This window comes from Mycteria americana, chromosome 1 (genome assembly GCF_035582795.1).
Source record: "Mycteria americana isolate JAX WOST 10 ecotype Jacksonville Zoo and Gardens chromosome 1, USCA_MyAme_1.0, whole genome shotgun sequence".
Lineage (NCBI taxonomy): Eukaryota > Metazoa > Chordata > Aves > Ciconiiformes > Ciconiidae > Mycteria > Mycteria americana.
Window position 1 is genome coordinate 212,738,414 of NC_134365.1, and position 25,184 is coordinate 212,763,597.

The following is a 25,184-nucleotide window of genomic DNA, read 5'->3' on the forward strand; positions in this document are numbered from 1 at the left end:
CTAGAATGTGGGGGGCTTTCACACTGTCTACCTTTAGGGCTTCTAACTTAACAGTTTAGTCTTGCTGAGTTTTGTATTGCCCTGTGGATAAAGGGCATTCTTGCCCTCTCCAGAGAGAATACTAATACAAAACTTGCTATGAACTAACCCTTCAAATGGATTTCTTTCTCTTCATAGACCACATGAAAGTTAGATGGCGATTCAAGATGGTGTGAACTTTGCCTTGGAGAATTTGGCACAGCTCCTGAAGATGATGGGAAAGAATAGTCATAACCTCCATAACTCATCCTTGTGTGGCCTCCCTTAGTAAGTTTTTAAGACTCAGGCAAGTGGGTTTTGATACTCCACCTTTTTATGTGCCTGCCCCTGAGTATTTAGCATGGACACAATATTAAAACCAGCCATTAACTCACTCCCTTCCTCCCAACAGCCAGCTCTAGGTTTTGGCTTATGGAGCTCCTGGCACAGAGTATTCCACATGCAGACCCTGTGCTTTTACTGCTTTCCCTCTAACAGTCAGCAATCCATATATTTACTGAAGACCAAACAGCTCTCTAACATTTTAACAAGCCACATGTTAGCACATGTCTTCATACTATCCAGCAAAAAGACATGGCCATTGGTTATAGGAAGTGAAGCTTTAGGCTACACCCAGGTTCCTGATCACCGATATCCCAATAGCACTAATGGTGCTTACCCTATCATCATTGCTGCCATGATTCCTTGTACCTCTTATACAGAGTAAAACAGAAATGAAGGCTGCTAAGTTTTCTTTCCACCCTCCAAATCCAATGCACATCAACAGAAGTTCATCACTACCTTTTCTGCTGGTATCTGTTGCTGGCAGTTCAGTGTGGAAGGGGCCATCCAGGCTTCCTTCTATTGACTGCGTGTGAGACTGACAATACTCAGCCCCTTTGAGATCAGGCCACTCTTCCACTACCAACAAGTCTAGACCTGCCTCTTTCTAATTCAGACTTCCCAAGATCTCATCTTGTAAGCATGCAGGAAGAAACCCTGCCATCAGAAATCTATAGCCAATGCCTTCTGAAGCTACTAGTAGCTGCACAAGTGCAAAACTGGTCAAGAGAAATTTGTATAGTGTTCTCCTACATAACAGAGGTCACATAAAATATTATACTGCTTGCACACTGCATCTGCTACTCATTTATATCACTGCCAGAGAGGCTAGGACTGAGTCTGTAATCCCTGATGGCATAACTGAGCAGAAGTAATCAAGTGTCTGTTACTTATGCTAGTGATCCTAGCTGAGGCTAGTCCTGCAGGAAAATAAAACCCCACTTGAACAAGAGTGACACATTTTGCCCCCAGGTGCTATACTTCGGCTTCCCTGTGTGGGCAAATTACAGAAAAGGCAGGAAAGGGTCTGAAGAGGTTACCTAGACTAGTCTCAAGTTCCATCAGAACTATTTACATGTCTAACCTGTTTGTAATGTTCGTAATGTTCGTATTCTGTTGATAAAAATTCTAGCTTCCCTAAATAATATGGTCCCTGTGCCACTCTTACAAGCTCTTATCTACAAAATTCATGCCATCAGTCTTATCAGATCTATATAAAGGAACAAAGACTTCTCATATGACTAGGGTCACCCGCCAAATCGAATAAGAATGCAGTCATCTGCCAGTTAATTTGATTCTGCGGGCTACCATCAAGGTGCTGAGTAATCCGTACTCTGACTGAAGCCAGAGGCTGTTAGAAGGAGCTTTATTCTTTGCAAAACTTGTCTCCCAGAGAAATAAAATAAAATCATTTGGCATGTCTCAACTCAGGACTGTGTTTACACTGTCTAGAAACAGCCAGCAAGGAAGCTGAATCATGACAGATTATTGTGGCATTTCTTGTAGCACCAGTCAAAATCGCAGAATCACAGAAGAGCTGAGGTAAGAAGACACCTCTGGAGATTACCTTGTCCAACATCTGCTCTCTAGAGTAAGGTCAAGCAGAGCAGGTTGCTCAGGGCTATGTCCAGCTGGGTTTTGAATATCTCCAAGGACGCGGACTCCACAACATCTGTGGGCAACCTGTTCCAGTCTTCAATCATGCTCACAGTAAAAATGTTTTTTCTTGTTTTGGCAACATCCTAGAAAGAGGATAAGCAATTGATCTGAATTATTAAAGGGATTGGTTATAAAAATGTCTATAAAAATAAGCTAAAATAAAGGAATATTTCTGCTGGTATATTAGTGGGATAAATCACAGCTAAAAACCAAGTCAGAGCTGCAGGATGTCAGTAAATTGAGATTTATGTACTATCAGAAGCAAACAGCCTGGAAATCTATGGCACAAATAATACCCTAATACACGTGCTGACCCCAGAGGTGTTTCCTTCTGTTATGCTCAAAATCTTGTTTATGGGCAAAGAGAAACACACCTTATATATAAAGCCAAAATTTTATTCTTAGTATAAATGAAATCTTAATAGTCTAATTCAAGAATCATTATTAGTCTAGATATAATTAACACAGAAAAAGAAAGAACACATAGTAATACAGTTAGAAATCTCAATAATGGCAATATTACTATTTAAATTGTAACAAAACATACTTAGTTTTTATCCCTTTTTTGCTGAGGTTATGCTCACCCTTCTGCTGATCCTCTGGTCTTAAAATCAGATTGCCAGAGAATGTAGACAGTCATCAGTCTCTGGAGTCCGTTGCCAGGAGGAATATGATGTTCATGTAGATGGTTTCTTCTTCCTCCCTCTAGGATCTACTTGGGGTCATTTTTATCTGTTTTCTAACATGCTTTTACACCTTGTTTTGTCTTCATTGGTTTCCAGCTCCATGTTACATCTGAATTTACAGTATTTGGTGCCTTTTACAGATGTTAGATACTCTTCCTTTGTACTTTTTGTTACCCCTAAAGTCTGCTTTGTCCAGCTGTAGGTCTGCATTTCTTTAACCAACCATTATTGAGTTGCTCATAGTGTCAGCCTGTGCCCTATCTCTTATCATCCCATGCCTGTACTTCTCTGCACCACATACATTGTCTTCACTTCTCAAGGCCTTTGCTCTGGTACCAGGCCTGTATTTCTCTACAAAACATCATTGTGCTACAGTCATAAATATTTCATTTTATATGAAATATTTATTTACATTTTGTTACTGGTATCTACATAAAACTACAGTGTAGTTTTAGAAAGATAAAGAAGTGACGCAATTTAGCCATTGACACCTGGTCAATAAGGGAAATTCATGTCAGAGCTAAATGAAGTAAAACAAAGCTGCAGGCAGGTTGAACAAAGTTCATGCAGAGGGAGCCTGACAAGCCTCCCTCCTGAGAACTTGCAAACTCTGTAGAAACCCTGTGGCTGTGACTAGCAATGGTATATTACAGAGCTACATAGGTACATTTCGGAGGGGATGATTGTGCTTCTGAGGTGAAAGCACATCAGGTTCAGAGCTGTAGCAGGTCCTCTTTGGACTACATGCTAGGGCAAGTTCCTCTTTATCTTGCCCGAGGTGCTAGTAATGGAGGCATCTGACATTTCAGCTCTGATACCTCTAAATGTCATACTTACGCACAGGCTTGAAATACAATCCTAAAAAACATCCATTCCCACTTGTACTCTCTATACAGATTATGCTATAGTGACATTATGCACTTTGAGAAATAACACACTGTGTCTTCCTGGTCTTTGGCCTAAATCTCTCTTGATCCAAATATTCTTGCAATAGAATAATGAGAGGTAAAAATCTCCATCTTCAGTTGTTTTTCCATTAAGATTGGATGGCTTTTCAATAGGTACAGCAGCAAGATAAAAATATCCTCTTGTGACAGTGCAAAATTTAATTGTGTGGTTACATCAGAGTGCATGATAGCAATAGTACCTGTCTGCATTAGGACCTACAACTCTATAAAGCTCAGTGGCATTATGCCTCTTGGCTTAATTACACCTTCACCACAGAGGAGAAAAGAACATTTTTCTTTTTTATGTATATATATATATACTGGTGAAAGAAAGGAAAAATACACTATTAAACACATACCAGTATCTTTCAGAATGCAGATGGAATGAAAGGCTCAAGAAGAGATGACACAGCCAAGTCACTCACTGTCTTCAGATGTGCCTTAGTTTCCCTGTTTCTAAAACTGGAGAAGTGATAGCAGCATGCTCTGAGATCAGCTGATAAAAAGCAATATAAAATTTATTAATATGATCATGGATAGATTTTGTCCTTTGTGATTGGCTCCCCACTGGAAGAACCCTAAATTTTAAGACCAATACTGGTCTTAAAGCTCCCATGAAAAAAGAAATGAAACAGATAATTACCTTTTGATTTACAGATTCCTATTCCCTGTGAATGTTGCCTAAAGAATAGACAAGGTATGTTTCTTCAGAACAAGAATAGGAAGTTTCAGAATATCAGTGTGTATACCAGACTCCATAATTAGTTAGCATTCCAATTACAGACATGTTTTTATAACAGTATAAGAGAAAAAGTTTCCCCATAATAACATGTCAAAATAATAATATATGATCAAAACATCTTGCAAAGTCATGATTTTCCATCTGAAAATGCTGATTCCATGCAATAAAAACATTTAGCAATCATATAGTAATTGTCTTAATTTTCACACTTTGATATAATTAAAATGTTTTCAGTTTATCATTGTTCTATCATTCTGATACTGAAGATTTATTATAGAACATATTCTGAAAGTTAGAACAATGTAGATGAGTATAAATGAAATATTTTACAATGTGATCTGTAAAAAAAAACCTCTTAGTTTGAGATGAAATAAAATTGCAAATCACAGAAATTACTGTGGGACAGAATTTTGATTTTCAAGTCAGTACTAACTGTTATATTAGTTTGACATATAATGTTTGTATCTAAGAGAGTTACAACAGGAAAAGTGAACCCAAATGTCCTCATAATAGTATTAGTATTGGTCACAAAATAGATCACTTTCTCCAGATACCTAATTTCCTTGGAAGAATAACCCTCCTGCTTTCATAGCTGTTGAAATTCCTTCTCCAGTTGCTAACGTGCAACATCCAAAGATACTTCAGGTTTTGGCAACTAACATTAATTAAAAAATGACAGATTGACAGTGATTTTCAGAGACTGACTAAAACCAACAACAATAAACACAAACTCTCTCAAGAAGTGAAGATGTGGAACTTTTCATTTTAGATATGGGAGGAAAGTCTCCATTAGCTTTGTTCATTATCTTGGCTGGGTTTGTAGGGAAATTCTAGCCTGTCAGGTGAATCTATGGAATAGGAAAATTCCTCCAGATTTTTCATATCCATTTGTTCTGGATTTGAGGTCAGTGGGCTCTGGATCAGGGATCTACAAGGCATCTTAGAATGAAAGAAATCCAGGTAGAGTATTTCATAGGATAAGGCTGGCATAGTTTGAGAAGCTGGAACTTTGGTTTTAGTTTGATCCAAAGCGACCTGTGGTCCACAGGACTCTGTTTTAGCAAGCTTTGTATCAGACTCTGAAATTATATAATAATGCACAACTATGGAAGCAGTGAATTACCCCAAAATATCTCCCTTGCTTCAGAAAGGCAATTTTCTTTGCATAAGGCTCCCCTTCTCTTTGTTGACAGTTGTATTGGTGGCCATGGAAGTACTGTAGAGAGTCAGATATTCTGTGGGGGACAGCCTTGCCTGATGATATCTCTTCCTTGCCCAAAACTGAGCATTTGAAAATAAAAGGAAATAATATTTATATAAAGTTTTAAGATTAAAAGGTTGATCTTCAAACAATAAAAACTCTTTCTGTTACACTAAGTGCTGAGGGAAAGAAGGTGATTCTGGATCTTGCACATATCATGACTACGTTGTCAGCTTTTTATGAAGTATCTGGTACTGAAAATTAGCAATGGTACTATTTATATCCTAAGAATGGGATATTCAAGGTCACTTACTTGCCCAAATCCCATTGAAATCCAAAGGGCCTGTAGATTCCTAGTATATATTTTCAATACTTCTATGCACATTAGGGAGGAATACAGTCCATCTAACCTCACCTATTCCAAGACGTAATTATATTTCTTGTATTTGATATAGTCAATGGATCTGCTGTATCAGTAGGCCTCTTAACTTAGGTGCTTAACAATCATTGATATAAGAGCTTAGATCCCTTGCGGCTTTATCGGAAATTGGCTTAGAGTTGAATATCCATACTTTCAAATGAAAAATTTATAAGCAAGCCTAAGCTATAAGCAAATAAAACTACATTTTGATTAACAGTTTTAAAACACAAATTATAAACTTTATTAAATTATAAGTTATTACAGTTACTATTTCCATTATAATATTTGCGTATGGTCTAATAACACTATTTGTATTTCAAACATGCCTTTTTTTCATAGGCACTGAAACAGGAGATACGCACCTACCTACCTTTCACTACCTCCTAAGTTCCTGCGTGGTACAAGGAGACACTGTCCTGGTTTCAGCTGGGATACAGTTAATTTTCTTCCTAGTAGCTGGTATAGTGCTGTGTTTTGGATTTAGGATGAGAATAATGTTGATAACACACTGATGTTTTAGTTGTTGCTAAGCAGTGTTTACCCTGGTCAAGGACTTTTCAGCTTCCCCTGCTCTGCCAGGTGCACAAGAAGCTGGGAGGGGGCACAGCCAGGACAGCTGACCCCAACTGGCCCAAGGGCTATTCCACACCATATGGCCTCATGCTCGGTATATAAACGGGGGGAGTTGGCCAGGGGGCAGCAATTGCTGCTCGGGGACGGGCTGGGCATCGGTCAGTGGGTGATGAGCAGTTACATCACTTGGGTTTTTTTCCTGGGTTTTGTTCCTCACTCTCTCTTTTGTTGTTTTCTTTTTCATCATCATCATCATCATCATTATTATTATTATTATTATTATTATTATTATTATTATCATTATCATTATCATTATCATTATCATTATTATTATTATTCTCTTTTTCGCAATTATTAAACTGTTCTTATCTCAACCCATGAGTTTTCTTACTTTTGCCCTTCCAATTCTTTCCCCCTTCCCACCGGTGAGGGGAGGGTGAGTGAGCGGCTGTGTGGTGTTTAGTTGCTGACTGCGGCTAAACCATGATGGACACCAATACATATTTGATCAGAGAACAGAATTAAGGTCCAAGCCCATTGTCAACAGCAGTATAATGGCTCAAAATTATGTCTTTGATGTCTATATTTTCATGTCTATATTCCAATGCTAGAGATATTGGGAATAAACAGCATGGACTAAAAGCATAATGCATAATAAAAACTACTACTTAACTGCTATAAATAGTGGGATAACTGGCATAGTTAGAATATTAATATGGAAAATTACAGCTCAAGAGGAATAGACCAGGAAAATCTAAAGAGTTTTGCTTTATAAAAGATATATATACTTGTTCCAGGTTCAGCAGATAAAGAGACCAGACTGACTGAAAGTGCCTGAATAATGATGACAGGAGAAGTTTAATGATATGAATGTAGCCCACAGTTTCTCTTTCACTCTGCCTTAGACTATCAAATCAGAAAGGTCAAGAAGAAAGGTTTAGTCTGAGCAACCAGAAGAATCATCAGAAGCTGGGAGTAATGGAGATGCTATCCAGATACCTGCTAAAAGAGTAATACGGCAGAACACAGACTATCTAGGTGTTGAAACACACTGGAGACAGGAAGCTGAGGGAATGGTCTTCTACAGTTTATTGCAGCAACAGGGAATCGATGATGTGAAAGCAGATGGAGGGTAAGGTGGCACTGAGGATTGAACAGTAGCATTCTTGTCTAAAGAAAGGAAAGAAGGAGAATAAAGACAATAGACTTCAAGAAAATAGCAAACTCGGAGAATTCATAACTCTTTGGGGGAAACAAGTCAAAGGGAAAAGACAGCTGTAGAATTAAGGCCACAGAAATTTAAGTTAGACATCAGTGAAAGCTTTCTGCCTATAAGGCTGTTTAAGCATGAGGACAGATCATCTAGGGAGATTTTAGTCTCTCTGTCATGGGAGATTTTTAAGAGTAGCTCAGAGAATCATCTGTCAGGAAAGACATAGATATGACTGATCCTTCCTCTGGAGTGGCCGTGCCAGCCTTCCTGAATTCTCTCCTTACGATTTCTTTGATTCCGATGATCTGTGCTAATGAGCTTCCCCAAATCCTTCTTTGCCCTCTTTTTGCTGTGTTCTCCTTAGGGAATATGTCACGTGGAATAAAAATGTATTCCTTCACTGGAGTCTCTTTTGCTGTAAATTCAGCAGTTATGAAATCAATACCAGTTAGACAGCAATAAAATCTTTCTGCCTTCCCTTCCTAAAATCAACCCTGTTTAAAGAAAAAGGAGAGCTATTACACCACATATAAAATATTGATCTGAAACATACTAAACCTGCATAATGGGTGAGAAAAGGTGAGATTTCTGTTTTGAAAAGGTCTAGCAGAATTTATTTTTATTTTGTTACATAACAGTCTTATTTATTGGGGTTTTTTTTTTTGCTTAGAATATGGATGAGCAACCCTCAACTTATTTCCCATAAAACAGAAAGCTGTCTGGGTGCCCCTATTGAATGCCCAGTTTTCATAGTAAAAAGAAATATTTAAAATGTACAATGTTCTTCCAGGCAATGTTTTTGTAAACACCTACTTCTCAGACCTCAATCCATTTCCCTCAGTTTCAACAACTCTCACTAGAACTGGAATTTAGGTCATCAGCATCATACCAGTCAGAGGGTGATTTTATTTGATCAGGAGGAAAAGCTGATAAGAATGACTGTCAAATGCATGCTGGCAAGCCTTGCAGAATTTGTAGCAGGCATTCTCACCTAGCATAAACCAAAGTATTCAGCTTGGCAATTCCTTCTCACAAAATTCTGTTTTCAAGTGTATTATTGTACATAAATGTCTCCATAGCCAAAACAGGGTTGCAAACACTCTATATTTAGCACTGGCTCCAAAAATAAACTTAGTCAATGACTGTTCCGACCTCTGAATTTTATGTGCTTGGTTCTGGAGTTGAATTTAATATTAAATTTGAGAAAGCATTAGAATAATTATGGGGGAGATCCCTGATCTCTCCTACCCTGAACAACTGCCCTACTCAATAAACTACGCAGCCATGTTCATGCTCCTTTGCTTCACGAAGGCAATCAGTCTTGAATTGTCTCTGAAAAGCACTCAGAGAAGGGATTGAATTTCTCCTTCTGATTTCCCCCCAACTCCTATGTGCACTTGGGTAGGCAAAGAATTTCCCTGAGTGTTGGCAAGTGGGGAGCTGATGTCTGTCCAATGGATAAGGGTCTTCTGCTTCCAAATGCTATTGTTTAAGAGGAAGCAAAACCTCTTTTTCAACTGAGTTTTAGACAGCAGCAAACATCATTCCTCTTTGAATGAAGACTAGTCTTACAGAACTGTGCCAGACTTGTTCTGTTCCTGAGGAAATCCCTCAAGGGAGGCAGGCACAGGAGTGTCTGCTCTCAGGATCACAGTCAAGCTTAAGCATGATAGAGAGGCCAAGCGGCTCTGTAACTGTCTGGGGTACATCAAAGCTAAAAAATTGAGATAGCTGCTGGGGTTACTCACCTTCAGAATTGGGTGGCAACATAGCAGGAGGTTTTGGGATTGCATTCTACTTCAAACCCACTTCAGGATTGGACACTTAGATCCTTAAGCTGCAATCAGGACAGGACAGACAACAGCAGACGAGCTAATCTTGACTCTTCTGGCTTCCAATCAATTGAAATCTTTATCCATAGGAGTCATTTTATGCTTTTGAGAGCTGAAATAACTGTTGTAGATGTTACATGGTGGGGAAAAGTTAACACTGTTTTGGCTCATGGTGGGTCAATTCACAGCCTCACTAACTCAGTTTTGCTATTGGTTTTAATGGAGTGACTAAAACTTGGACTTACTTTTGCAGGAATGGCTGAGTTTTTTCCTCTCTAAGTAGAGGAGTGCTACTTAAGCATCTCTATGCTAGACAGAGATCTCAGCATGGTAGATCATAGTAAAAGTTTAGTTCCTAATCCTACAAAGACATACAACACACTTAGCTTCAAGGATGTGAAGTGCTAGAGAAGTACTGCTCAGTTCAGACTGAGTTTTCCATTCTCTTCCACGCTGCTAATTGCAATGAGATGGTCTCTTGAAGTCTTCATTATTCAGTTTTCTCATTTTAAAGTATAAACAGAATTTGTGAACTTCATAGCTGTATTATCAGGGTAACTAAATTTTGTTTGAGGCTAAACTTGTTCTGAGATCTTTGCCTGGAAATTATCACATAAGAAAGGGTTTTCAGACTTGTAAGTATTAAAGTACATGGCCAGATTTTTAGAGATGATAGGCATTATTACTGGAAACTTGAAGTCATCAGAAACTTTATTCCTCTCAAAAACACATGAGAAAGTTTTGGTCTTTGATTACCCTTCCTTGCATGTGGGTTTGCATTGCTATATGTGCACAGTAATCCATAGTGCTTATGCATCCTCACGATCTAGCAGATTTTTTTAGACTTACGGAGATGTGTGTCTGAATACTGGTAAGCAGCACTGAGTCTTCATAGATAATCAGCTTAATTTTCTTCTTCATCTGTTTTCATTTTCCTCATTTTCCCTTGAGGGATTCATCCCTCATCTTATTATAACTTTGTGGCCATTTATTGCAAAATTTTGGTACATTTCCTTAGAGGAATTCAGTTATTGCAAGTCATAAAGTGGTATTTTTACATCCACCTTGTGACACTGACTTTTACAAAACCATCTAAATGGCCATTGCTTTTAAACAAAGCTGGGGAAAATATACTACAATACCAGACTTTAGTTCTGGTTGAGGAAATTCCTTGACAGAGACAGAATGATTTCATTGTCTAGGGACTGAGTCCTCACCTGAGAGGAAAATCACCTCCTTGTTGTACTGATAATTTAATAGAAGTGACTGACAGACAGCCCTCTGCCCCCTCTACTCTCAGCGGTGTATGCTGCCTCTCAGCTGAGAACTTGTGGAACACGTCTTGCTCTTATGAGATTAACACATCTTTCAATACTTCATGTATAACGGCACAGCTTCCATGGGAAAGACTGAAAGCTATTCAATCAAATCACTGATAAGCAGGATGTCAAGGCACTCCCCAAGGAAGCAGAAGTTTGGACATCTTCAGGCAAATTCAAAAATGGAATCTATATCTGCCACATCCAGGAGAACAACTCCAAGCTGCCAAGTATTAGATAAAAATGGTGTTGCAGCAGCTGCTGCTGGTTTTATTTAGGATCAAACCCAGCAGTTACGGTCTGGAAATTCCTCACTGATGCCTCCTGCAGTCAGCCTGGAGGAATGTTGCACTTCTGAGATGAATACAGCTTGTATAAATTACACCACAGTAGATTAAGACACCTAAAGTTTTTAAAAATACTTAGGTACTTAAAAGTGAAGATAGACATCTGTCTGTGGGATTTTCACAAGCTCCTAGATGTCTAAATATAATTTGGAGATTGCATAATTGGGAGTTTGGCATTTAATGCATTTGAAAATCTCACTGGGCTTTACACATTTTACCCCAAAAGTCTAACTTTGAATTGACCTTTCAGCAAGCAGGGTTGTTTCTTCCCCTCTTCACCCCTGTTTTATACTGCCTTGGCTTTAGCAGTGTTGTATGCTTCATTTATGCTGGAGCACAGAAAAGAAGAGTCATGTCTGAGGAATGTCTCTTTGGACACACATCTAGATTCTGCTTCCAGTTCAGGATGAATTCCAATAGTGCTGGTGCCACTGAGATCAAACCTCATTCTGTGCACAATTGCTGCTTGATATTTATGATAAAGTCTTGATTCACCAGGTAGTAAATAGGCAAAATATATGTGCACATCTACCAAGATGGACTAACCCAAGAGGCTCAGCATCTCTGCAGTCCCTTTAATATTAAAAACACCAAAGGTATGCAGTTATGTGGTGATCCATTTGGGAGCTTACATGTGCTAAGATATATAGATCTAATATTTCACTTTGCAGAAATGGTTTATTTCCAGCAGTAAATATGATGTTTGTGAAATGAGAATAGGCTATTTCAAACTGTTATAAGGCCACTGAATAATTGAATTATTACTCATCAGGGGGCAGTGTAATTTGTTACCTGTGTGATTCCAACACTCTGAATCAAAGTAATTACATTCATGGTGTCATTTAGTGAAATAATGACATGAAGGTCTCTATGAAGAGAGAGGCAATTGCTGAAAGGATTTTGTTCAAATAATAGCACCAATTCAATTGGTCCTCTTGCTTCATTCATTGTTACTTTATTATATGGCTAAATAGTTCATTCATGTGCTTTGCTGGAGTGACAAATATGAGCTTTGGAAACGGTATCTATGGAGAACAAATGCACAGCTTCTAAGGGGAAAGCACCAAATAGTCATTTTTAGTATCACAAATGTGCAAATGGCAAATGGTAGATTAAATTTATAAAAAAGAACACGAAGGCAGATTTTAATATCCTTTAAAAGTTCAGTGGCGAGATTCCACTAGAGGTTTGTCTAGTGTAAAGAACTGGTGGGAGATGTCTGGAGACTGTTTCAAACCACAGAGCAGTCACTTCTAAATCCCATGAACTAGGCTTCAGAAAACTATGAAATCGGTATAAAAAAGCAAGGAGTTATTTTTTAGAATAAGCATTTTGGAGTTACTATTTTATGTCTGTCTGCCAACTGTAGGTATATATGCATTCATGTATGTGAGTATGAAGTGGTTTCTGTTTTGCTACTTTATTCACATCTTGTTCTAATGCATTTATTGGACAACTTTTCTGTTAGGTGGGACAAGTCTGCACTCCCTGGTTTGAAGAAACAAAGACAAAGAGCTGAGGGCATCTTATAGAATCTAAATTTATGGCTTACATCCACTTTTTCTTAAGATTTACATTATTATTTCTTTAAAATTTTTTACATATTTTTGGGCACGATCGAAACCTTCTTTATGCATTTGGCTCCGGTGCAACTTAGCAACGAAGCTGGTGAAGGGTCTAGAGCACAAGTCTTACAAGGAGTAGCTGAGGGAACTGGGGTTGTTTAGCCTGGAGAAAAGGAGGCTGAGGGGAGACCTTATCGCTCTCTACAACTACCTGAAAGGACGTCGTAGAGAGGTGGGGGTCGGTCTCTTCTCCCAGGTAACAAGTGATAGGAAGAAAGGAAATGGCCTCAAGTTGCACCAGGGGAGGTTTAAATTGGATATTAGGGAAAATTTATTCACCGAAAGGGTTGTCAAGCATTGGAAGGGGCTGCCCAGGGAAGTGGTGGAGTCACCATCCCTGAAGGTATTTAAAAGACATGTAGATGTGGTGCTTGAGGGACATGGTTTAGTGGTGGACTTGGCAGTGTTGGGTTAATGGTTGGACTCGATCATCTTAAAGGTCTTTTCCAACCTAAATGATTCTATGATTTCTATGATTAAAGAAGCTGGGGCAACCATTGACTAGCCTAGTGCTCCACTCCTGTGGACCTGCCTGCAGGATGTGGGTCTAATTTCAAAAGTTATGTGTGAGATGTAGCAAAAACAAAAAGCAGCAAAGGGAGAAAGGAACCGCATTGAAAGCAATTCATTGCAGGAGTTAATTGGCTTACATATGGACATAGAGACAGAACAGTCAGAGAAAGTAGGACAGACAATCCTCAGGACAGGACAGAGAAAGTAGACTGTCGCTTTTATAGAGAGCATGGCCTAAATGAGAATATATAAAATACAGTTCTGAGGTTATTTCCAGTTGATTTCACTAGCACAATGTTCGTATTCACAACAATTGGCACTAGTGATCTGGGGGTGAGAGAAAAACAGTAAAATCTGTTTGTTCCCTGTGAAGTCAGCACAGAGCCAGTGCATGGAAAGGGAAGAACAATACTTCATGAAGAGTTTCATCCACTGAGAAGAATTAAATAGGAATTGAGACTTGGCATTTCCTTGGAGCTGATCTAAAAGTATGACCTGGTTTTACGCTAAATAGCTATCTGTTCAAGGGAGACAACATGCAGCTATTTAGGTATTGTGAAGACTTGTGCTAGACTTGACAGCACTTCGGAACCATTAAGGACATGAAAATACTTCAGTCAGGTCCCTTCTTCCTATGAACCCCTGCTTCCCTCCACCAGCTCTTATCTTTTTATTCACCCTGACCTGGACTATCTGTTGCGCTAACACCAGTGCTGGTACCAGAGACACCCCAGAACTGACCAGGACAGCTTGGTAATGGGGGCCCTTCCCAGGGTTTGAGAGGAATTTGTGTCTAGTTAGCAAAAGAGAGACACATGCCAATTCCAACAAGCTGTTGAACACCTCAGTCCTGCAGGGTTTTTAATTCCCAGCCAAAGACTGAAACCCTGATAACTGGAAAACTTTTGCCCTAAAAATAGATTTCTTCACATTGTTGGATTCATGTACCATTTAATATAATTACAGCCCTTGTTGGAAAATTTATGTTGTACAGATCTGGCTCGTAAATCCTATGCTTTACAGTACTACTGTGGCTCCGTTATAAGCCCTTACTGCTGAGTCCAATATTTATTATTGGGGAAAAAGGTGGAAAACAAATCCACACTTTTGAAAGTGTTCCATAATACCACAGTGTTTTAGCAAATTCTGAACTGTTACTTTCATCTGGGGATTTATCATGGTGCCTACACACATAAATAGCAGGCCCATATGCATGTATTTCTTTGAATAAGAACACAAAGTTGTGATCTTTTTTTAATAGGAACACAGTTTTCTGGTGTGTGTAATCATTTAGGGAAGCAGTCTTTCTGTTGCATACTTGAAAAACAAGAGTGATTTTTGCTGAGGGAATGTTTTCAATCCTTTTTGAAAATCTGTCTCATATTATCTTGAGGTGATCTTCAGGAGACTGGCAGTGCAGTTCCACGTTATGGTATCTTAGGGCATAATTTCATGCTGAGTTTTCCCCATAAGGCAAAACCAGCATAAAAGATGTTTGCCTTTCCCTGTGCCTGGTTGCCTGTTCCCTATACTCTTTGGTGGACCTATAGCCTGATACAGATCAGTGAAGTGATCTGTTTTGGAAAGCAAACACCTTCCGCTACTTTTGTACAAACAATCTCGAGTAGCACTCTGTTTTTCCTAATGCAAGAAGATCATCAGGCCCTTTTTCCCTGCTTACCATCACATGGATTCGCTATTTTCTCCTAGTCTTGCTGTGAGATCCCATGGACAACAGTATCAGTGGTGCAGGGCAGTTCTGCAAGGTGCAGGCAACCTCCTTCCAGCAAGACTGGGACTAGCAGGCACACGCTGGGAAGAGTTTAGGGACTCTGCCTGGTTGTGTAGGGGTGGGGTCAGGAAGGCCAAGGCACAGCTGGAGCTGAACTTGGCAAGGGATGCAAAGAATAAGAAGAGCTTCTACAGGTATGTCAGCCAGAAAAGGAACATCAAAGAAAGTGTATTCCCCCTGATGAGCAAGACTGGTAAACTGGTAACAATGGATGAGGAGAAAGCTGAGGTACTCAAAAACTTCCTTGCCTCAGTCTTCACTGGACATTTGTGGACATTTTAAAGACATTTTATAGGGGTGGCCCATAGACTAGGGTATTGTAACAAAGGATGGGAAGGGGGGTGGTGGGTAATGAGAATGTATTGGGTACTGTGGGACCTGAGCATAACGTAAATGGTATGGAATAAGGGGTGGAGAATGTGCTGGTTTTGGCTGGGATAGCGTTAATTTTCTTTATAATAGCTAGTATGGGGCTATGTTTTGGAATTGTGATGAAAACAGTGTTGATAATACAGGGATGTTTTAGCTGTTGCTATGTAATGCTTATACTAAATCAAGGACTTTTCAGCTTCCCCTGCTCTGCCAGGTGCACAAGAAGATGGGAGGGGACACAGCTGGGACAGCTGACCCCAACTGACCAAAGGGCTATTCCATACCATATGGCCTCATGCTCAGCATAGAAAGCTGGGGGAAGAAGAAGGAAGGGGGTGATGTTCGGAGTGATGGCGTTTGTCTTCCCAAGTCACCGTTACACGTGATGGAGCCCTGCTTTCCTGGAGATGGCTGAACACCTGCCTGCCCATGGGAAGGAGTGAATGAATTCCTTGTTTTGCTTTGCTTGCATGTACGGCTTTTGCTTTACCTATTAAACTGTCTTTATCCCAACCCATGAGTTTTCTCACTTTTACTCTTCTGATTCTCTCCCCCATTCCACCGGGGGGGAGTGAGCGAGCGGCTGGGTGGTGCTTGGTTGCCGGCTGGGGTTAAACCACGACACAACTTCTCTTCCCACACCTCTTGAGTGGATGGACCACAAGGCAGGGACTGGGGGAGCAAAGTCCCCCCCCACTGTAAGAGAAGGTCAGGTTAGTGACCACCTGAGGAGCCTGGACATACATAAGTCTATGGGACCTGATGAGATGCATCCCAGAGTCCTGAGGGAATTGGCTGATGTAGTTGCCAAGCCAATCTCCATGATATTTGAAAAGTCATGGCAGTGAGGTGAAGTCCCTGGTGACTGGAAAAAGGGAAACATTGCACCCGTTTTTAAAGAGGGTAGAAAGGAGGACCCTGGGAACTATCAACCTGTCAACCTCACCTCTGTGCCTGGGAAGATGATGGAACAGATCCTCCTAGAAGCTATGCTAAGGCACATGGAGGACAGGGAGGTGATTCAACACAGCCAGCATGGCTTCACCAAGGGCAAGTCCTGCCTGACCAACCTAGTGGCCTTCTATGAGGGAGTGACTACGTCAGTGGACAAGGGAAGAGCTAATGGATATCGTCTATCTGGACTTCTGTAAGGCCTTTGACACGGTCCCCCACAACATACTCCTCTCTAAATTGGAGAGATAAGGATTTGATGGGTGGACTGTTCAGTGGATGAGGAATTGGTTGGATGGTCACATCCAGACGGTAGTGGTCAACAGCTCAATGTCCAAATGGAGATCAGTGACAAGTGGTGTTCCTCAGGGGTCCATACTGGGACCAGTACTGTTTAATATCTTCACCAATGACATGGACAGTGGCATCAAGTGCACCCTCAGCAAGTTTGCAGATGACACCAAGCTGAGTGGCGCAGTTGGCATGCCTGAGGGAAGGAATGCCATCCAGAGGGACCTGGACAAGCTGGAGAAGTGGGCCCATGTGAACCTCATGAGGGTCAACAAGGCCAAGTGCAAGGTCCTGCACATGGGTCAGGGCAACCCCCAGCCTCAGTACAGGCTGGGTGATGAGGGGATTGAGAGCAGCCCTGAGGAGAAGGACTTGGGGGTACTGGTGGATGAAAAGCTGGACATGAGCCAACAATGTGCATTTGCAGCCCAGAAAGCCAACCGTAACCTGGGCTGCATCAAAAGAAGCATGGCCAGCAGGTTGAAGGAGGTGATTCTGCCCCTCTACTCTGCCCTGGTGAGACCCCACCTGCAGTACTGCGCCCAGCTCTGGAGCCCTCAGCACAAGAAGGACATGGAGCTGTTGGAGTGGGTCCAGAGGAGGGCCACAAAAAAGATCAGAGGGCTGGAACACCTCTCCTATGAGGAAAGACTGAGAGAGTTGGGGTTGTTCAGCCTGGAGAAGAGAAGGCTCCAGGGAGACCTCATTGCAGCCTTTCAGTATATAAAGGGAGCTTATAAGAAAGACAGGGACAGACTTTTTAGCAGGGCCTGTTGCAATAGGACAAGGGGTAATGATTTTAAACTAAAAGAGGGTAGATTCAGACTAGATCTAAGGAAGAAACTTTTTAAAATGAGGGTGGTGAAACACTGGACCAAGTTGCCCAGAGAGGCGGTAGATGCCCCATCTCTGGAAACATTCAAGGTCAGGTTAAACGGGGCTCTGAGCAACCTGATCTAGTTAAAGATGCCCCTGCTCATTGCAGGAGGTTTGGACTAGATGAGCTTTAAAGGTCCCTTCCAACCCACACTATTTTATGATTCTATGATCCTCGAAGCAGCCTCATGGTTTGCAAGGTGAAGCCCTAAGAAAGGGTCAAGACCTGCCTCAAGAGCACTAGCAAAGAGCACTGTCCACACCAAGGTAGCTTGCCTGGTGCCACTTAGACTTTCCAAAGAAATTATCTTTTTTTTTTTTTTTTTGAGGGAATGCAGGTGCTGGCAGTCTGGGCAAGCCTCCAACACAGGTAATTACATTCTATCATCTTATATTCTCCTTGCAATTGATCTTAATAGCCATGATGCGACAAGAGTCCATAGACAGTCCTGCAAGTAGACAGCATACTATATTCTTGAAGGCTTTAAACGCTAGAATTAAAATGCTAGATTGCATGTGTGAAAAAAAAAAAAATGTTTACATAGGGAAGAACTGAAAAGAAAAGAAATTGAATAGGGAGGAAATGTGACAGAGCTCGTAAGGCAAAAATTACAGCCTTTCAGTGTTCTTATTAAGGGTGACAGAGGATCTCTGCAGATGATATAGGATGGGCCCTGAGTCCCCAGACTGATTGCCATCCCTACGAGTATACGGCAGATGGTGGAGTCCCTCGCAGGAAACACTGCTCACAGGAGTCCTGAGGAGTTAGCAGTGGTAATGGCTGTCAGATGCCGCGGTTTAACAACTATCACATCCAAAGCACAAGGTCATCTTCACCTTTCCCCCCCCCCCGCTAATGAAAGCATTTAGGTTCCTGGAGGAAGGCACATTCTGAAAACAGCTCCATTTACCTCCACGGCTGTGTGACCAAAAGCTGTGAAATCAGGAGCCCTCCTCCCGCCGTGGATTGCCTGGTCTCCATGTGGCATCCTGGCACTCATGTGCCAGTGCCACAGGAAATGGTGCTTTCTGAACAAAACCTGGGTGAGAAAAGTTCTTGTTTGAGCATAAATCCCTGATTGCCTCCAAACAAACCGAAAGCTTGTCGTTAAATATATAGTAAATGTGGGTTATTTCCAAACATCCACAGCTCTCTGTTTGATCTGAATGAAACACGTCTGCCAGAGACAGCTGCTTCTAGTCTGCTTGCTGCCAATGATATTTACAATCGCTCTCCTTCTCTGCATTTCTCTCATTTATTTTCTTTCTTTCTTTTCTTTTTTCCCTTTTTTCTTTCCCCCATGTTTTTACCGGAGAGGTTATAACACTCCAGTCCTCCTAGATTAAAACCAGTCCCCTTGAGCTAAATAAGCATCCTTGGCTGCATAGCTCCACTGAGTCCAATGGGCCTATGCCAATTTTATGGCCTTTAAGGAATTGACTTGTTCAGCTGGGCCTAGACCCAATGCATGCATTTAACAGGTCGGGGAGCACAGGGTCTATGCTCAGGTGGTGAAACTTCTGAGCTTGTTTCACTTCTGAGACTGTTTCACTTGCAGAAATAACTCTGTTTTTCACATCTTACCAGCTTGACACCTTCTGAGCTTTGTTTTTCTGGTGGCTGTAAGACCTAGCTTCATTGCTAGGAGAATTCTGGAAAGAAAAGGGAGAGGAAGAAGATCCCCAGTTAATCGGCCACAGCAAGCACTTGGTCTGCCCAGGCCACTATGTATTTTAGAAGACCAATGAATATATAAGTTAAGAGGATTCCGGACACAAAAATCAAACAGTGTTGTAGGCATAAAAATGTGCAGCTTGTGCAGGCTGGTTGTCTCTTTGAGCTGAAAAACGAATTTGATGTATGAGAGAACACTAATTGTGGGTTTGGATCAGCCTGAAGGCACACTGGTAGGGTATGGAGTAGAATTTGCCCCCTTGCATGCATTGATACTGGGAACTTCACTAAGCTGGACTTTAGACTGTCTTCACACAGTGGCTGGCAATTGGCCTACTGCAGCACGAGTTCCTGCTCATCAGCTCGCCCACAGCCGCTGACCATGATCACAACAGCAAAGCGAGTGCAGTTCCATCATGGCAGCTGACACACTTTGCTCGGTCTTTGGAGCGTATGCCTAGAAGGTAAACTGCAATAATTCAGTTTCTTGACATATATCTGCTGAGAACAGCAGTGTAAGACTATGCTTTTCAAAAGACACTAAAAGCGTTAGGTTTTCAGTTCTTACTTGGATTTGGATGCCCTGATTTTTAAGGGCCTTTGGAAAATCTCATGAAAAAAGGACACCAGGAAGGATCCTAACCGGTAACTTTAAATCCATAAAGTTTCCAATTCTGAGCAGACACATAGACGTTTTAGTGTATGAGGTCTGTATCATCTCAGAAGTGTCAAATTCCTTTCTAATGCCATTTAATATGGAATAGTTCCTATTTAAGCCTCATCTGGATGCTGCTCCTGAAGTCTGCAGATATATTTGGCTTTAAGTTATGACAGTAAAGTAGGCTAAAAATGTAAAGGTGTTAATCAGCTACATCATTCATCTGATTCAGTATTTATTAGCTCATTTATAATGGCTGTTTGTGCTGATACTTGCTTTTATTTTGTTAGGATGCAATGCCTTGAATTTAATCAAGTTAGCTGTATTTGAAATCACTGATAATAAATGCCTTTCATTTCAACAGTGTAGAAAAGGGTTGGGTTTTCAAAAGGATTTATGAAAAGTAAGACCAATGATGTCAGGTCATTGCTCTTGTGGAAGATGACCCGTACCTGAGACCATCCTGGCTGCCTTTCTTTGAATCCTTTGGGAAGGTAGGGTTTCACGACATGAAAATTAATTGAGCCTCACTGTCTTGTATGCTATATATACTACATTTCCCTGCACCCACATTCAAATTCCATGTTGGAATGAGATCTGGGCAAATACCAGCACCTCCTTCTCCATGCAATACTGTTGCGTGTGGGCTACCAGGGAAGAATAACTCATCCTGGTCAGCTCCATACTATGGAGTCAGGAACCACTGAACAAGACAGTGTATCTGCTTCACAGCTAAGACACTCATCCGGCTGTTTTACAGAATCGCACAGAATCACAGAATGGTTTGGGTTGGAAGGGACCTTTAAAGGTCATCTAGTCCAACCCCCCTGCCATGAGCAGGGACATCTTCCACTAGATCAGGTTGCTCAGAGCCCCGTCCAACCTGACCTTGAATGTTTCCAGGGATGGGGCTTCTACAACCTCTCTGGGTGACCTGGGCCAGTGTCTCACCACCCTCAGCATAAAACATTTCTTCCTTAGATCTAGTCTGAATCTACTCTCTTGTAGTTTAAAACCATCACCCCTTGTCCTGTCTGTACAGGCCCTGCTAAAAAGTCTGTCCCCATCTGTCTTAGAAGCCCCCTTTAAGTACTGAAAGGCCACAAGAAGGTCTCCCCGGAGCCTCCTCTTCTCCAGGCTGAGAAGAGCCGCCTTCTTCTGGCTGTTATGACTGGGAAGATGTCTATCATTGCACTTAAGTGCCGTTAGTATAGACATTGGGATACCATAGTGGCAGGCATGGCAGTATATATATACCCTCCTGACGTATTTGAAGGTTGCATACCTATAAAATCATGAGTAGAGCGGGGAGGGCAAGCAATCGGTCCTTACTTGCTGTCTCTTCGGTACAAGAACTAGGGGGTGTTGAGTGAAACTGGCAGCAGGCTTGTTAGAAAAGAGTTGTTCTTTGCATATGTGTAGTTCAGCCCCAGAGTGGTGTGGAGGGTAAGAGCTTGCGCTGGTTCAGAAGTGACTGGAAGAGTTCATAAAAAAGGCCTTCAAGGGCTGCTGAATCCTTCTTTCTCAGGGAATCTGTGACCAGCAATTTGCTAGAGTTGAGGAGCACTCTGTGAGGGAGCAGCACAGCACACTTGTCCTTTCCACGTCTCCTTACATGCCTGGCCTCTGTCGGAGGTAGGATACTGGTTTAAGTGGACTTTTGGTGTCTCCTTTTTTTGGTCTGACCCTTAGGTTTTTATGTATTCCTATTTTCCCTGCCCTGGGATTCGGCACGAGTAGGCACGGTTCTTCATCAAGCTCCCAGTGCATCATCGAGGATGCTTAACCCCTTTGCTTCAGGTTGGCTTAGTAAAGCGTCTGATTTCCATGTCCTCCAGAACCTCTGCCTGGCTGGTACTGGGTGGGAAGAGCAGCAAGCACTTGGTGCTGCTCTTCAGGGTGTTTTAGAAACACCCTGACCCTGTTGACTGACACTCCTGCTCCTGATGGTCCCTCTTTTAAGCTGCTGACCACCTCCAATGAGCTCTTTATGGTCCTGGGGAGACTGAAGAGATTCAGTGACTTTTATAGACGTATATGCGGCCCATCCCTTGCTAAACTCAACTTTGGATGCACCTGCGTCTCCTACATGGCTGTGCCGCAGGTAACGCACCTGCACGGTTGTTTCTCAGAGGTTCCCTAAAAAGAATGTATGCATTTTTTATAGATTCCGTAATGTGAAATGTCACATTCCTGGCAGAAAAAAAGCGTATAGTCTTTTGAAGTGCTTGCAAAGAATGTATGCATGATAAACTAGAAGGGGTGGGGTTTTTTCTTCTTCAGGTTCCCCCATATCTGTGACTAAGTGGTGGAGTATTTGCAAAATTTAGAGCAGGATCAGAAACATGGCACTGTATCTGAGGTTCATTTGTAGAAGGTAAAGTAGCATATGTTATGAGTCAGTTAATCTCTTTAGGGCTTTATCCAGCACAAATTAGGTTCTGTGGTCACCGAGTCACAGCAGGCTGTGGGCCGCTGTAGCCTTGGAGCTTTATTCTGATTCAGCTGCCAAGAAATGAACTGCTCTGTGGGCGCAAAAATTGGCTTACGCTCTGTGAGCTCCAGCCAGGCATGCACAGCTCCAAAGGCTGCTCCTCTCTCCGCGCACAGCTACGTGATTTCATTCTCACCTCCTCTCCAGCAACCCTGATACTAAGACACAGCCCCTAGAAAATAAACAAACAAGGTGATAATTCAATCGCATTAGAAATCAGCAAAGGTTGTGAAATAGTTTTAAAAGATGTGGAAGCCCTCACTGTTTTGGCTATTTAAAGCTAGCCAAGACAAATGCACACGGCAGGGATTAGCTCTGTGCTTCAGCTGGAAGCAGAAATTGTCTTTTTTTTCTGTTAGATTTTTTTTGTGGTTTGTTTTGAGGGTTTTTTTTACATATTTGCCCCCAGTATAAACTGCAGATGTTGCAATGTCAATAAAAATAAAATGCCTTAGGTTTCCTAAGTGGACAAAAGGAACTGGGAAGCATAGCTCTAATTACAACTAATGTCTCAAAGAGGCTTGAAAATCTCATTCTTAAATCACTTAACAGAGGCACAGACCAAATCATAGGGAAGTCACAAGTGCTTTCATGTGGGTGTCAGGATGTCTGGTCCTATAGGCAAGTTCCTCCTTCCCTACTGATTCTTTGACCTTGGTAAAGAGCACATCATCTCTGCACTATATATTGCACATTATAAATGAGGCTATAAATATTTGCCTATGTCACAGCAGTAGTGTTAAGATCAAAGGAGTACTTACTCTTTGCACAAACTACAACAAAAATCAATTTATTGTTACCATATTTATTTTTCCCATGTTATTTATTGATGCCATTCATATGAATTAATGACTATTAAAAAACATTGCTTAGTCATTTTCACTTCTAATCTTAGTGATTCTTTTAAGTGAACTTTCATGAAGAAGTGGTTAATTCTGATACGTTTAAGTATAAAACATGTAGGATGTGCACAGTTGTGACGTCCTGAACATACAAGACATTACCTGTATATCAATGACAAGAAGCTGTTGTCACTGATGTCTGCCAGTAACCACAGCTTGGCCAGGAAGTATTGCCAGAGGAGGCCAGACACAAGGCTAAATCCCACCCTCTTGCAAATATACTGAGAACTCCTCATTTCTGGGCACATGGAACAAGAGCTAAAGAAACAGCCAGGCTGTTGACATGTTATTTCAGCTGAGCAACCCCCCAGCTCTGCTTTGCCCGCCTACAGTCAAGTGCTTAAAGCTGTGATGCTACATGTCTTGGGCTCCTGCATCCCAGCTCAGGTTCAAGCACATCTCTTGCTTAGGGCCATTTGGGATTCAAAATCTTGGTGTCTTTTTGTGTGAAGTAACCTGAGAGATCTGATCTGGTGGGTGTGCTCAGATCACACTCACACATGCTGGCAGCCCTCACTTCAGCTTGAAGCATGGTAGCCACCGTACTTTAGCTCAAAAACACAGCAAGAAGTGCCATTTTCACCTATTCAGCTCTTGGCAGCTTAAAGACCTGCCAAATTTAGGCCCAAAATGAACACCCAGTAAGATTTAGAGCTGATAAAGGCTAAGATTGTACTTACCAGAAAGAGAAGGGCACAAGGAGGTTACTTGTGCCTCTCTTCCCTGCTTTGCTGTCTGGCTCCAAGAATTCGTGTTCATTCAGGATGGTATCACAGCTTCCATTTCTCATAAATAGCACTGACTGCAGAGTTTACAGTGCAGGACAAATGTAAATATAAAAGGGGGATCTTTCTTAACCATCCTTATCATCCAAAGTATGTGGCAGATACGCAGCAGCCTAAAAGGATGTAGTTTGAGGATACTGAACCCCAGTAGCATGACCCAAAAAAGAAATCTAGTGGCTCGCTTATGTATTTCCAACTTTAATTTGGCAAAGCACATGCTTTATGTGTGAATAATTTTTCAATTATTCTAGTCTATACCCAATGGCAATTGCAAAAATATACCCGACTTAAATGTATGCATATGTTTAAGGGTTTTGTTATATTAGGGCCTGTGGGACTGGCCCTCATGCATCCATTTTGCTTAACTGGTAGAAATATTTGGACTGGTCCTGGTGACCCTTCATGATATTCTTCATTTACAGAAGCTGTAACCTACACAGAAAGGGTTGTTTCAAAAGCAATAAGGTACCTTTAGCAAGTCAGACTAGTTCAGGACAATCTCAAACTAAATTTTATTTACTATCATCTTTGCTGGGGTTTTCTGCCATCAGTAAGTAGTGCTAGTTTAGTTAAGACACAAATAGAGACAGCTTTCCCAAAGATTTGACAAATGTTTGGCACATTACAATTATCGCAAACCCATGCTTCTATTATTATTTTTATGACTGGGTCCCATAAAGGCAACAAGTAAGTATTTGTTTCTCCAAAGATCTCTGAATGTCAGGAAATTTGCTTGTGGGAGCCTTTGACACAGAAAGTCCTTAGGAGGCCAGGTGAGGCAAATTCTTGAAGGACTGGACCTTCTAGAAGGAGCTGATCTTCTCCTTTTTATATACATTATATGCAGTACCTCTACTTTTGCTTTAAAGTAAGAGCAATCAAAAGGAAGCCTTTGCACCGGATCTGGTGAACTGCAGGTCCATCACGTGTATTGGTTCAGCATTAGATGT

At 41.3% G+C, this 25,184-nt stretch overlaps 1 long non-coding RNA gene across 5 annotated transcripts in view; it reads left to right on the top strand.

Moving 5' to 3' along the window:
- Nucleotides 1-6,529, top strand: part of LOC142404384 (uncharacterized) — a 31,071-nt gene extending 24,542 nt beyond the window's left edge. For all 5 annotated transcript variants that reach the window (XR_012773830.1, XR_012773832.1, XR_012773833.1 and 2 more), the window contains 3 exons: nucleotides 178-306; nucleotides 1,867-2,957; nucleotides 3,747-6,529. This is a non-coding gene — a long non-coding RNA (uncharacterized LOC142404384). The remainder of the gene's footprint in view (nucleotides 1-177; nucleotides 307-1,866; nucleotides 2,958-3,746) is intronic.
- Nucleotides 6,530-25,184: the final 18,655 nt, after the last annotated feature.